Genomic DNA, 6,999 nt, shown 5'->3' on the forward strand with positions numbered 1-6,999 from the left:
GGGAAGCGCCACCTGCGCGTTCCCGCTCTTTGCCGGGACGGGACAGAGCCGGAAAAGCGGTTGTTTAGGGCAAATCACGGGATCACAGGTGGGTTGGGTTGGAAGGACTTTAAAGATCACTTAGTGCCACCCACCCCTGCCATGGGCAGGGACACCTTCCCCAGGCGGCTCCAAGCCCCGTCCAGCCTGGCCTGGGACATTTCCAGGGACTCAGTGCAGCCACAGTTTCTCTGGGCACCCTGTGCCACGGCTTTTCCATCTTCACAGGGAACAATTCTTTCCCAATATCCCACCCAAACCTGCCCTCTGGCAGTGGGAAGCCATTCCCGGTGTCCTGTCCCTCCATCCCTTGTCCCAAGTCCCTATCCGTCTCCCCTGGAGCCCCCTCAAGCACTGGAAGGGGCTCTAAGTTCTCCCCAGAGCCTTCTCTTCTCCAGGTGAGCATCCCCAGCTCTGCCAGCCCGTGATTGTGGCTGCTCTCCCTCTGTCCTTGTCCCGGCCCACGAGCCCTCTGTTCGGTCTTCCCCCAGCTGAGCCGGGGAGTGATGGAGCTCTGCATCCAGCCAGAGTTAAACCATCATGGACGGTGACTCAGAGCAAACCAGAGGAGGCAGAGCCTCTGCACCAGTTGCTATGGAAATCTCTTGCACTTCTCTTCTGCTTTTCATCTCTTTACTGGGGCACCAAACCAATCTGTCTTCTCATCATGTTTTAACACCCTCTCTGATGGAGCCTCTCAGCTCCATTGGGCTGGCAGAACAGAAAATGTGGCTGCAGAGACAGAGGTGAAGCCCTACACCTTTGAGCCTCCCTGAGGAGGCTCCAGTCTCCATAGTTGGAGAGAGGAAGAGATGATCCATGCCCAAGAAACAGCCTCTGCACGTGTGCCAGGAGTTTGCTGAGGGATATCATTAACTTTCCATCTCACCCACACGTCTATCTTTAGTTGTCTCTGGCTGTTGAATGACTCAAAGGATACCAGTATGCGGATCCCTGCTGTTGTGGGCTCCATGAAATGCCAGTTCACAAAAAAAAATTCCTTCTCATGAAACAAAAAACTCATACTGACTTTATTAAGATGAATTATGGCAGTGGTTTGGGGCTGGACTCAGTTCAGCAATTTGTGTGTCTGTCCTGTAGATGCTGCTGCTGGCCAGAGTCGGACAGAGTGTGTTATTCCCTGGCTCCCCACAAAGCTGCTGCTCCTCGGGATCAGCCTGACCTGGAAGCTGGGCACTGGGGAGCCCTTGGGGAGGGACAGAGAACATGGGAATAGGGAACACTTCCCCACCAAAGCTACTTGTAGGACAAAGAGGTGTGAAGATCTTTAGCTCTCTGCAGAGTCCTAGGCACACTGGATTTGGAAAAGGATCTCTGCCAGCTGTTCTCCCAAATTACTTCTGTACATTCAGCCTACCCTGGACAGAACTTGGCTTCTGTGTCTCCAGCTTGTCTTCCAACCCAAAGCCCCACAAGGGGCAATAGTTTTACACTGCCAGAGGGCAGGGTTATATGGAATACTGGGAAGAAATATTTTACAATTAAGATTCATAAAACAATGGCCCAGGTTGCCCAGAGAAGCTGTGGTTGCCCCATCCCTGAAAGCATTCAAGATCAGGTTGAACGGGACTTGGAGCAGCCTGGGATACTAGAAGACGTCCCTGCCCACGGCAGGGAGTGGGACTGTGTGAGCTTTAAGGTTCTTTCCACTCCAGAGCCCTCTATGGTTCTACAGTTCAGGATGTGTGGAGCTCAGGGCTGGCCTGCAGAGGGAATCCTAAGCCCGTGCAAGGCTCCAGCCTCAAATCCTGCCATCCGCAGCCAAAACCTCAGCCTTGCTCAGCCTGTCAAGGAACGTTTCTCTGTTTCCCACCTAGAAGTGGCCCTAGCCAGGCAGGTGCCTTTCAAGGGGTGCAGATGGGATGTGACATGGTGGATACGAGAGATACAGACAGGCCATGGCACTGTGCTCTCCCATTTTTCCTCTCTATCCTTCCCCTTTGCTTTATTCAGCCTTTCTTCACCCCTGCCTCTTACTTGGTTGGTGATCTCCATTCCTGGAGGAGAATCTCTTACCCACTGTCCTCTCTGTAACACTGATTTGCACTGATTATAAACTATTTGTTTGGGTTCGTGCTTGGCAACATGCTCAGACTCTAGAAAGAATGACCAGATTTCCCATTCCAGGTTGGAGTACGTGCTTCCATTGGTAAGTTATCCTCTTTAGCCTCACCAGTCACTGACTGCCTTAAACCCTCAAAAGGGTGTGGCTTCTGAGCTCTTCAAAGCCCACCAGCTTCATGCAAGGTGGAGTTTCACACATTGGAAAGAACTCCATGGGAAACCCTCTGATGAGCATCCTCCAAACACAGTCACCTTCAGGAGACCTCCATGAGGAGCTGTTGCCAGTGTTGGGATGCAGGATGGGAGGATGTTGGCAGGATGGGAGCAGGGGATCATGGACTGGTTTGGATTGGAAGGGACTTTAAGGCTCATCTCATTCTAACCCCCTTGATGTGGGCAGGGACACCTTCCACCATCCCAGGGTGCTCCAAGCCCCATCCAGCCTGGCCTTGGGCACTTCCAGGGATCCAGGGGCAGCCACAACTTGTCTGGGCACCCTGTGCCAGGGCCTCAGCACACTCATGGGGAGCAGTTCCTTCTCAATAGCCCACCTAACCATATCCTCTAGTTTTCAAATCCCCAGGTGAGGAGAGAAAACCCATGAGGCTTCAGGCTGAGGATGGGAATTGTGTGAAGGTGTGGCACAAAGAAAATATGGACTTTGCTAGATTTAGCTCTACCGTGTTGAATATGGCAGAGAGGCATCATTCCATAGAACGCCCATCTCCAACTCCACTGACGTAGCTTGGACTTCTGGCAAATTGATGTGGGATGCAGTGACTCCTCCTTGAATGCAGGTTAAAGATAAAGGACATGGTCACTAGTCATAAAGGAGAGGGGAGGTAGACTGTGGAATCAGAGGAAGAATCCCTCCTCTGCTCCCCATCAGGCAACCCCCTCTGCCCTCCTGCTGGCCACAGTTCCCACACGGGTGTCAGGGTTTTGCTCAGGGTCTCTCTCATGCCACAGCCCACAGTTAAAAATAACAGCAGAATGAAGTCATGGGAGGTCTTCCCCTCATGATGAAAGGAGGTTGTTGCCAGCTCAGATTGCATGGCTGGCTGAGGGTCAGCGGGGTGGGTTGGCCATGGGGTGTGAGTAGGGACTGTAGTGTTCAGTGCAGGATGATGGATGATGCATCCTGGATAACAACATGATTAGTAGCTGTCTGATCAGCATCCTGGCCTGTCCCAGCAGGACCAGAGGGCAGCAGGACCAGGGAAGTGCCTGTCCCCTGTGCTTGCTCTGCTGGGGCACCTCGAATCCTGGGGGCAGTTCTGGGCCCCTCACTCCAAGTAGGACAGCAGCTCCTCCATTCCCACTACAAGACTTACTCCTGCAGCCGATTTTCTTCAGACCAGCTTCCAACAATTCAGAGTCCTGCAGGTTTCCAGCTCCATTGCCTACAGCTGACAGCCCTCTCCAGTGCATTTCTCCTCGCCCACGCTGGATCAAATGTCAGGGACACAGGGCTACAGACTTCCAAGGAAAGGTGCAGTGTGCAGCCAGCTCCTCCAGCCTGCAGCCTGGCCAGCTCACACTCCAGCCATAAGGCTTGCAAGGTGGGGGATGTTATTGGAGCTCACGCTGTTTACTCAGCACTTTGTCGGAGATTCTGTTTTCACTCTCATTAAAGAAGAAAAAAAAAAAAAAAAAAGGAATTGTCTTGCCTTCTTGATTGCCCAGAAAACATAAAGTGAGTTTGACCTAAAGACTCAGGAACCAGAAGGCAAACAGAACAGACCCATGTTTTATTATTTGCAGACCAATGCCATGGTTTTTGGAGCCTGATTCATGATCACAGATGGATTGATGTTGGCAGTATTGAACTGTCAGACAGATTCCTTCACAGATGAAGATAAAGAGCCTTGGTTTTGCCAAAGGGTGAATGTATTCTTTATGAAACTCAACAGAGATGTAACACAGCACCTTGCTCCTGACAAGGCTGGCCTTTATTTCCTGGGTCTGCACTTAGGACATGCCTGAACTTTCCCATAAGTTTTAGCCCTGATGTGGGGCCAGGATCTACAGTCCTGAATTCAGCTGTTGCTGTTGCAGCAGAGGCACAAAATAACTTCATTGACTTGGACTTTGTGTCCCCATTTTTCTAAGTACTTTCATAACTTGCCCACAGACTTGTGCTACAAATGGGCTTTTCAAGTCAGTCCTGTGCAAGGGAAGAGCTGGGAGAGGAGGTACCAGCTTTTCCTGGTGGGAGCTGGAAGGAGCCTGCTGTTTATCCAAACCCCTTTAAACAACTTTATCGAAGCATGAGGGGAGAATCAAGGGGCATTGCTAGAAAAACTTGCAGAGAGCTGGAAATGAGTGGAGCAGTGAAAAAAGGAAAGTGGCATTAGGTGGTGATAACTTTCAGCTCTGGGGCCAGCAGCACAAGGACCTGGAGCTGCTGGAGAGAGCCCAGAGGAGGCCCCAGAGCTGCTGCAGGGCTGGAGCCCCTCTGCTCTGGAGCCAGGCTGGGAGAGCTGGGGGTGCTCACCTGGAGAGGAGAAGGCTCCAGGGAGAGCTCAGAGCCCCTGCCAGGACCTAAAGGGGCTCCAGAAGAGCTGGAGAGGGACTGGGGACAAGGCCTGGAGGGACAGGACACAGGGAATGGCTTCCCACTGCCAGAGGGCAGGGCTGGACATAGGGAAGAAATTCTTCCTTGTGAGAAGAATTCCCATTTGTGGTCGGCCCTGGAATGTGACAGCACAGCTTGTGCTTTCTGTAGAGGGTCCGTGCCAGACGATGTCCCTGGATTCTGGGCTCTTATATCCCCTGGAGTTCCTGGGTCCTTCAGCAGAATTGGATTCACCATCCCCAGGGGATGGCACTGAATGGTAAAATTGTTATTAGAGCTGGTAAACAACAGATTGTGACCACCCCTGCAGATGTCTCAGCTCTGTCTTCTGCTCTGCACACTGGGCTGTGCTCTTGGAGGGTCACAGGTATTCCCGTGGGGGAGAGTCGAGGTGGGTGGATTCACCTGCATTTCATCACCGGGATTCAGTGTTTCCCACTTTCTTCCCAGAATATATGTGGGCACAGAAATGCATCTTGATTTATTTTCCTCACAGCTTAAAGAGAAAATAACAAAGCTGGTGACTTAAAGGGATGTTAAAAGCTCTCTTATTACAAAGATTTCCCTCATATCCAGCTCCAGGAGCAGGCACCTGCAAACAGGGTGTGGTACAGTGGGATGTGTTGGCACTTGGGGTAGAGTTAGACAAAATTAGGAGATGGATGGAAAGATTTTTTTTCTGCAGACACTATCCTTGATTTCTTTCATCTCTGCAAGTAATGGGCCTTGTGGCTGGTGTGACCAGGATAAGGGGTTTGGGGACACTGTGTCAGACAGGCTTGGTGCCACTCTCACTGTGGGATGGCAGCAGGCACAAAGGTCTTACACCCTGGAAAGCCCAATCCTGAGCTTGAATTAAGAGGAAAAAATTAATAACTTGGCTGATGGAGGAGATCACCAAAGGGATGACAGGGGATGACAGTTCTTCCCTGCCCAGTGGTGTGAGAAAGCCGAAGGAGATGACAGGAAGAGAGAGACTTTGTGTTATAGACTTGAAGGCATTTGCAAGGAAGAAGCCCGGGAATCCTGTGAAGTCTGGGAGCTCCATCCAAGTCTTCCCAATGGTGGAACACAAAGGTGTTCTTTGCTGCATTAAAGCCTGTATTTCATGTGCTAATGAAGTGTTTTGCTCTTAGCACCCCTTCCAGTTGTGAGGGTGGAACAGGAGGAGTGGGTTAAAAAACACTAAGTCTGGTCTAAGGAAGCTGCAGAAATTCACCTCCATAATGAACTGGTGGCCCTGGCTTATTCTGGCCATGGGAAGTGGCCCTGCTGAGGGGATACAGCTGCTCAGGGAGGATCCAGTGCTGCCCAACTTCTCCATGAGGATCTTGGAGAGTAGAAATCTGAGCCCCACAGACAGGCACAGCAGGGCTGGCAGCCCGAGCTGGACCACTTTGTGCAGGATCTGGGGAGCAGCAGGAACAGGAGCAACGTTGTGTGGAGGCCAGGTGGCTTCTCCAGGGATGACAGCATGACCAGTGGTTTTCCAAGCACGGTGTTTCATGCCCATCGTGTGGAGATGGACGGCAGCTGGGTGGGAGCACTGCTCTCCGCGCTGCTGGGGTGGCGGCAGGAGGCTTTGGGATTGTGGACTGGGGTCGGGGGGATTTCTCAAGGCAGGGGCTACACTGGTCATTTAAATGGCTTTATGAAGCTGAGGGAATGTCAAGCAGCTGGTGGGGGGGGAGAGCCAGGTGTCCAGGTGGCGTTTGGCAGGGACAAGGGGTGCAGCCGGGCCGTGTTTGGGGCGCTGATGTGCCCCATTTATGTCACCTCTTGGCTCGCAGCCCCCAGGGCAGGGCGAGGTCCAGGCCGGCAGAGCCCCGGCCGGGCTGCAGGGCTGCAGGGGTTAACCCTGCGGCTCCCGCACCACCTCCCCGCCCGCCCTCCCTCCTCCCTCCCGCCGCCGAGGAATTTCCTAAAACATCCCCCCCACACACTCCCCCCCCCCCCCCCCAAAAAAAAAAAAAAAAAAAAAAAAAAGTGGTAATATAACAATAATAATAATTTAAAAAATAAATTACCCACCCTGCGGATGCCCCCTCCCGCTTCCATCTCCGCCTTTAATACCAACAAACAAGTCCTCGACTCTCCCTAAAGGAGGCGCCTTTGATCGGAGCGAGACGAGCCCCGCCGGGCACCGGCACCAGCACCCCCGGGCACCGGCACCGCCGGCACGGCAGCACCCCCGGCATCGCCATCCCCGGGCACCGGCACCGCCGGCACCTTCGGGCACCTTCGGGCACTCACAGCCCCGGGCACAGGCGCCGCCGGGCACCGACACCCCCGATCCC

The sequence above is a fragment of the Zosterops lateralis genome (assembly GCF_965231275.1).
Source record: "Zosterops lateralis genome assembly, chromosome: 2".
In the NCBI taxonomy this organism is placed as follows: domain Eukaryota; kingdom Metazoa; phylum Chordata; class Aves; order Passeriformes; family Zosteropidae; genus Zosterops; species Zosterops lateralis.